The sequence below is a fragment of the Phaethon lepturus genome, unplaced genomic scaffold (assembly GCF_000687285.1).
Source record: "Phaethon lepturus isolate BGI_N335 unplaced genomic scaffold, ASM68728v1 scaffold1712, whole genome shotgun sequence".
Taxonomy (NCBI): Eukaryota; Metazoa; Chordata; class Aves; order Phaethontiformes; family Phaethontidae; genus Phaethon; species Phaethon lepturus.
The window spans coordinates 108,064-116,526 of record NW_010522416.1 but is presented as its reverse complement, the minus strand read 5'-3'; positions in this window follow the sequence as shown (position 1 = coordinate 116,526).

Below are 8,463 nucleotides of genomic sequence, written 5' to 3'. Positions count from 1 at the left end.
TCAAAAAACAGAAGTTAGCAGGAACACTTAAGAACATAGGAAAAAACATGTTGGCTTAAGACCAGCTATCAGTCTAGTCCAGTAGGCTGTGTGATTCTGCAGAATCAATGCAAAAACTGAATGCAAAAGAAAGAGAAAAGAAAATGTTTGTTATTGGGAATGCACGAGGACATTAATCTCCTTTTTACCACAAACCCAAAGCAACATCAGTTTTTAAGACTGGGAAAAAAAAAAAAGCTGAGTGGTTTTTACCTCATATAGACTTGAGTCAAACCCAAAGCCTCAAAATCTGATCTTATTAAAAAAAAAAGGAGGGTGAGCTGTGAGGTTTTTGTTTTCCTTTTTTTTGGCAGCAAGGTAGAGACAGGAGGGAGTGAAACTTTGGCGAGTGGTGGGGGTTAGGACATGGGAGGAGAGGAGAGGACAAAGGAGAGAGAAAAACAACTGCTTGGAGTCTAATCTTCTGATGCAAATACACCTTAGCAGCACTGGCTGGAAAGCAGACTCAGAAGTGGAAAGAATTCCTGGATCCAGATCAAGACAGCAGAAATATCTTAATCTTTGCTGGGCCATAATCTCCTGAGGAGGCTTGTGAGAATTTGATCCTGTCATTCCCAAACTAGAATCTTAAAACTGATTTGGACAAGAACTACAGTTGGTTTGAAAATGTTATTACTTCTTCCTGTGGAAAAAAAAAAAAAAAAAAAGAAACAAAAATGGAAAAAAATTCAGCCAAACCCAAAGTGCATGGACTCATTACAAGCTCAGGAAATCAACTCTATTTAAATCTCTTTCAGCACCACTTTCCAACTTTAATAGTGCGTGTGTGGAAGCAAATATTACACAGAAGTTCATCCTCCCCTCCTGGTCCCCTGCCTCCCTGCCCCCACCGCAACCCTAGCTCTACATCTGAACGGTCACTATTTGTTTTTTCTTTCTGATTGGTCTTGTCAAGACCTTCTCTCACTAACCACCATTTCATTCTTTTCAGCATTGCTCATTCTGATATCTCTCTGTGTGATTTCCATTATTGCACCCTTGTGCTCTTGTGTTTAGTTCAGTCCCTGCTTTGCTGACTTCTCTGGTGCCAGCTCCCAATGCTACTCGTTCCTCCTTTATCAGCTGCTTTGCTATTCCCTTATTTTATCTTTTTTCATCCAGGCTTCTAACCTTCAGGATGGAGTATCTCAGTGCTAGTTGGGTTCACCCAACTTTCTGTTTGCCATTCTCTCGCACTGTGTGCTTAGGAAGGACTTCCTCCATCCTGAAAGCAGTCTCTCCTCACCACTGATGCTGCACACCAATCTCTTCCTCCAGACTATGCTCTTTCTCCCTCTTTCCCCCATTCTCATGCTTCTAGCTCTTTCTAACAATGTAACAACATTCTGAGAGGAGGAAAGACCTATGGGAGACTCGCATTGGCTTTCTGGCCCCGTTGACATGACTGGAGCGGGTATCCACTTAAAGAAGTTGTCACTGAGGCTCCAATGTCAGTGCATGTCTGGTGGGTTGACCTTGGCCAGCTGCCAGATGCCCACACAGCCACTTGCCCACTCTCCTTCCTTAACAGGATGGGGGAAGAAAAATAAGATGAAAAAGCCCATGGGTCGAGGTAAATACAGGGAGATCATCCTACTGCCAACGGGTAAAACAGACTTCACTTAGGGAAAATAAATTTAACTTACTGCCATTTAAAAACGAGTTGGATGGTGAGAAACAAAGGCAAAAAATTAAAACAACTTCTTCCCTCACTCCCTGCTTTTTTTCCTCCAGCTCAACTTCACCCCTTTATTCCCAACTTCTCTACCCCTTCCCTACCAAGCAATGCAGAAGGATGAGGAATGGCAGGTTATGGGGTCAGTCCGTAACAGCTCCTCCCAGCTGCTCCTTCTCCCGCACATTGTTCCTCTGCTCCAGTGCGGGTCCTCTCCATGGGCTCCTGTCCTTCAGGAAAAATCTGCTCCCATGTGGGTTCTCCACAGGCCTTGTTCCTTCAGGAAATATCCATCTACTCCAGCATGGGGTCCTCCAAGGGCTGCAGTGTGGTTATCTGCTCCTGTGTGGGCCTCTCCACGGGCTGCAGGGGAATCTCTGCTCCAGTGCCTGGAGCTCCTCCTTCCCCTCTTTCTTCTGACCTTGGTGCCTGCAGGGCTATTTCTATTTCTCAGACATCTTTTGCTTACTCCCACCGACAGTGAAGAGTTTTGTCCTTAAATATGTTTTCCCAAAGGTGCCACCATCTTGGCTGAGGGGCTCAGCTGTGCCCTGTGGTGGGTCTGTTGGAGACGGCTGGAACTGGCCGTGTCTGGCACGGGGCATCCCCTGCACAGCCCCCTCCTCACAGAGGCCGCCCCTGCAGCCCCCTTCACCAAAACCTTGACACCAACACCCAATACAGTATGCACTTACTATTATTCTATTATTACAAAGCCCGAAGTGCCAACACCTGGAAGTTCACTTTTTTTCTGAATCACTAGCTGTATCTTCCGCAGGTGGATTCACTGATCTATTTCTCTGCCTGTTGCCAAAAGAATTGAGGAGGGTTTGCAGAATTGAGGAGAATTTGCAGAATTGCAAAATGCTGAGGGATTTTTTTTTTAATTTTTATTTTTGGAAGCCTAGCAGCATGTTTCTTATCTTGGCTACAATGTCTAACATTGCTATTTTTAGTTCACATTTATTGCAAACAGTTTTGGCCCATGCCATTTGTTCAGGCTTGGATTGCCTTTAGGTCTAGGCAGATTTTTTCTTGGATGCTCTTCATTTCTCTTTATTGCTTGATGTTACTTGACGTGGGAAATAAATAGAGTTTTCACTAGCCCTGAAAGTGCACCCTGTACCTTGATAACTCAAGACCACTCTTTGCAATCATCGCTTTTTGCCTTGCTTACCAGGTAACCCTCAGGCACTTTGAAATGAGTGGACATCATACGTGTGCAAAGTTCACAAGGCTCAGAGTTACCAACCGGTCCATAGTCTGAGCTGGAAGTTGTGAAGACAGGCCTTTCCCAGGGAACACTGAAAGCCTGATTGTTCTGAGCAAGTTTATCCAGGTTTTCATTAATGTCTCCATTAGAAGATTGCCAATGATGATGGGCCATTTCCTCCACCTTCCTTCTGCTCCTTGCAATGCTGCTTCCCTTGGGAAATGCATAGCAGCAGAGCTTTTTGACACGACAATGAAAATCATTCTCCAGTACGACCATTTATTCATTTGCAATGCCTTACATGTCAAACAACACAGGGTTGGAAAAAAGAGTGTCCGTACTTAATATTATTAACTCAGTCTTATTCCAGTATTAAATAATTATTTACAGTACTAAATGACAACTTGTTAGAATGCTGATGGATCATTATTCTTCCACAGGTTTTTCCCTTTTTCCATGCACAGACACAAGCTGCCTTTTGGTCTTGTTTTGTAAATGAGAACCAGTCATTTTCTACTAGTTTTCCAGTCAATTGAGGGAAAGACACGGTATTCAGCCCTCTGATGGGTCAAAGTCCATTGCACTGTCTTTGCTTTAATGAACTTCTATGAGGACCCAATATGCTTGAAAAGCTCTATCTATCTCCACCGAGAACCTGTGATGAGCCACTTCTATTTACGTTCTTTATTTTTAACCTTAGTTTAGAAATATCCACAGGGTAATCAATAGGGAAAATAATTACTATCCTTCCTCAGCAGTACCAAGCTCTCCTCAACTTCTTGGCAATCATAGTTAAAATACAACTGCTGCAAATATCTATTTTGATCATATCAGCTCTGCAATTTTTATCATGTTTTATTGTGTATCAGAATGAGGTAAGACTTGGACTTTCTAATGTGAAGAAATTTTCCTGTAAACAGGATCATCGACAGTTTTGACACATGGAGCAGTTGTTGCTTTCCACATTTTTGCCTTATCTGTATCCAAGCTGCCTAGCAGCCTGTCAGTTTGGTATGTAATAAGCCGAATAATGTGGGAGTGATTAATTCAGGGTCCGCATGCTTTTATTCACATTTGTGGCAGACTGTCAACAAGAACTAGTGAGGACTCCATACTCCTATTTAAACACAGAGGTTACTGCTCTGGTAACCGCACCGGAAGCAGTCTACCAACTCAGAATGCGTTGGGATTTACAGTTTTTACACTAAGTCCTTCCATTTTCTAGTGTATCCTACAGCTGTGACATTTGTTCAGGGAAGGAGAGTATTATTATTTCTGCTGAATAATCTAAATAACAAATGTTTGTCAAGACTTCTGAGGTTATATAATGTAGGACAACCCAACAGAACGGCACAAAAATGCTTATGTTTTCTCATTAGTAACAGAAGACTGTAAGATCACAAATGAAGCCAGCATTAGTGTAAAGCCAGCCTGAGAACAAACCCCAAACCTTCACCCTGAGGGGCAAGTGGAGTTACGACCACATAACCAAGGTTAACAGCAGGATAGGAGAAGCAGGGCAGAAGTGTGACACCCTTCAGCTGAACCACTGACCCATCCCACACATGATTGCTCCCTTGGTGATTTTATGATAGGTTTTACAATATTTGATGTTTTCCTTAACACCTTGCTTCCTGGGATCCTGTAAATCTTAGATCTCATAAAGAGGAAAAAAGGCTTTCTAGCACTTGCATTTCTAGGGGAAAGCTTGAATGTTAAGGATTTCAAAACTGTAAGGCACACTAAAAGAGCATAATTATTTATTATTAAAATGACTAAAAACAACTCTATGACTTTCAAACATATCTGAAGATCTTGGAATATTTGCTGATAATGTTTGACTATTTTATAGTCAATTTTATAGGATTTTATATCATTGTTAAGCACATACATATTGGAGCACTAGTTTTACTGGCCATTTAACATGAGTCAAACACAAGGGTTGGAAGGAGTCAATTCCTCAAAAATGTCAAAAGAACTGCATGCATCACCTCTCTCTACCAAAGCTGAACCTAAAGCTAAATGATATGTGATGTCATTTCTGCAAGATATGCTGACACATGCTACAAAAAGTGACCAGGGCTTGGTAGAGATGACAACAACTAATACTTAGCTCATTTGCAGGTATAAGCGAGTACTTCGTTAGTATCCTGCTCCCTGTTTGTAGGAGTCTGGGACAAATCTGGCATGTGAAATCATGAAGGGAGGAGAACTGGGTTATATAGGGATTGCGTTATATCTGCCTAGGCAAAGGTGAGCAAAAGCCTTTGTTTTGCTTACTCTTATGGGTCGGGCTAAAACTGATCCTTAGGACTTACATAAGGAAAGGACAGAGACTACTTCATGATCCGTGTGAACCTAGCAGTGGCTGTGTTACTTGTTCTTTTTAACAGGTACTTGTTTCACATGCTTTAGAGGTTATCAAACTTGCCTTTGAAATGAAACAAATGCCTAAACTGAGGAGGAGGAGGATGAAAACCAGTCTTCTGAGTATTCCATCTCATCAGCCAAACTTAAGTGCTAAGAGCACTTGCTTGAAGACACAGAGTAACACACATACAGTACTTTGCATTAAAAGAATGCCGAAAGTCTTCCTGTACTAGCAGTCTCCTCTATGCAAAGACATATCAGCAATTTTCACTAATGGAGCAGAAAATAAAATTTAAGATCTTTCCATGCAGGCAGTTTCCTTTCTGTATAGTATCCTAAGTGTCTTTAATGCAATGCACAACAGGCAGCTATGTAAAATTCAACATTAAAAGGCCAATACAGCAGCGCAGCATGTCAGGAACCGCTGCCGAGTACAAGATGTATTGTCACTGTGAAAGTGTGATAAAACATTTCCCTCCAAGACTCAGAACACATTAAAATCTATGTAAGTGGGGGAGTTCTCCCTGCAAATTTTGAGTAGGCTGATAGATCTGGTGAGAGAAATTGTCAGGATGACATCTTTGGAGATGAAAGTACCGTGTTCCCAACTGGACTCTAGGCTGGAAGGCTTTTTAGTGTTTTTCTCTTTCCTTGTCAGAGAGTCCTTTTTGAGGGTATAGGTATAGCTGATTTTTCCTCAAAGCTCCGTTACCAAGATGGCAAGACACGAGCTAGAAACAATCAGAAAAATCCTGGCCTCGTTGATTAACAGCAGGAGTAAAATTCAGTAACAAACTTTGACTTGCAAGTCAGCAAAGAATACATCTGTTGTGATTCATTTCTGGACTCTTTCATAATAATACGTATTTTTCAGAGCACTATAAAAAACATTACTAACCAACAGGCTTTCCTAATTAATAAAACCAAGCAAATTTGGCATCCTAGTTTTGTCTTCTTTAAAGGAAAACAGTATTCATTTCACTGACCTTTAACAACAGAAAGTCTAGGAAGTGTGAATCAACTCTCACTATAATGTAGAAAACCTTTTTAAAGTTGTTAATTGACATTTCTGAGCTTTGTCCTGGAGGCAACCATAATTAAATTATTCATGACACAAACAGTATACAAAGCACATAAAAGACTTTAATCCACTTACCAGCTTAATTTATTGAAGCTTAACCAACAGGAAAAATATTATTAAAACATCTGATTGGTACAGACAACTGTGCTATATGATTCCTCTGTGAAAAGCAGCATGCGCTTCTGGATCGGAATAGGTACACATGAACTGTGTAACTATCAGTCTTTGTAGACCTTTTTCACTGCTATTTTGAGCTTATAGGAAGTTTTATTCCATCTCTGCAAATGAAAAATTATTTTGTCCAAGACCCAAACACATTTCTTATTCCCAAGAAGATGAATAGATGATACATTATATTTGAACACAACATCTGGATCCGTTTCCTTTTTATTTGGCAAACATTTAAAGACTTGTCCATTGTGTATATAACTTTGTTTTTAATACTAGTGTAACAATCAAGCAAGAATATGTTCATCATCCTGATACAGTAGTACCCCCAGTGAGTACCATTTCTCCAGAGAATCTCCCAAAACATTCTGTCTAGGATGCCCAGGAATCTCTATTGATATTTGTCAGACAAAGGTATTTGGGTCTCAACATGTCAGGCTTGCAATGCTTTTAAGATTCACAAAGTTTTACAAAGCTTAAACTTTTATTTTATTTTGAGGTTTTGGATGTCATTTTGAAGTACAGATTCTCATGTAGCACTATTTTCTGAGACATGAGCCCTTCTCGTTAAATTGTCTAGTTCCTGACAGAAACCACTGTTAAGCTTGAGAAATTTTAATTCCTGAAACCAATTACTCTTTAAACTGTACAGGAAACATGTGAATCTTCACCTTTCTTTTTTCTTGACTCAGTTTGCTGTTTACATCTGAGAAGTTTGTAGGTCCTGTCTGCACTTCTAATTTGAACTTGCCATCCCTCTCATTTCTGTGAAATCACATCTTTTCTTTCTCTTAATATATCACAAAGTCCATATCATAAAAGAATACCTCTTTGTCTCTTCTTCTTCACCAAGTCCCCCTCAATTCACAAACCATAATTTATTTTGTTTTTTCTGCACCTACATAACTTCTGTTCTTTCAAATATCCTTGCTCTCACTACCAAAAGAGTATGGAGAAAATAAATTCCACCTAGCTTACAAATCCTCCTTTTGTTTCACCATCACGCTCATAAACATTTATGAAAACACCGTATCTTTTGCCCTAGGGCAAGAAACATGTGAGAAACACACAAAAAACCTTAAAGATAGAAGAGTGGGTAAATTGTATATGGACAGTTTTCTGAAAAAATCATGCTTTCCAACATCAATGTTATTGTTTCAAGCAGACTAAATGCAGTTCTGTTGTATTCGGGCAACCGCTGAAATCCTCAGCTGCTGACACTCCAGGACAGATTTTGACTCATTCTAACAATAACCCATAAAAAAAGAAAGATGCTCTCATTTGTATGAGACTTTGACCCTGACAAACATTAATATTCATCCAGCTTTTCATCAAACTACCATCCATCTGTAAACTTTGTCAGCTGAATTTGCAGGAGGTAGAGTGTTTCATAATGATCCCATTTTCTTTGTCAAATAAACTAGTAGTGAAAGGGATATATAACAAATAGTACCACCTTACATTTACCTTCATGTTTCCACTGCTGTCGAGCCTGATACTAAAACGGACTGATTTATATCTTTGTGATAGTGATTTTGTTGATACAACCAAATATGTTTTTTCTAGGCATTTCAGTAGGGAGTACTACTGAGTTGCTAATTGTTCTAATGTACCCAGGGAGAAGCAACTTATTTCAATGAGAATAAGAAAATACATTCTTCTTAGCAGTAATATAGTAATAATGAGACACACATACCCGTCACCAAGGTGACGGCCAACAGCTCATCCCCCTTCCCCACTGTACCATGAAAAAATGCTGACATTTTCTTCAAAGAACTGATCATGAAATCTGCTCTTGAAGTAACTACTTGCTACATTTCCAGAACCATACAAAGACAAAGCTTGTGTGCGTTCTATTCATTGCAGTGGCAATCGCAAAAAATGTGAGGAAGGATGAAATTTTGAGCTGGAAATAAC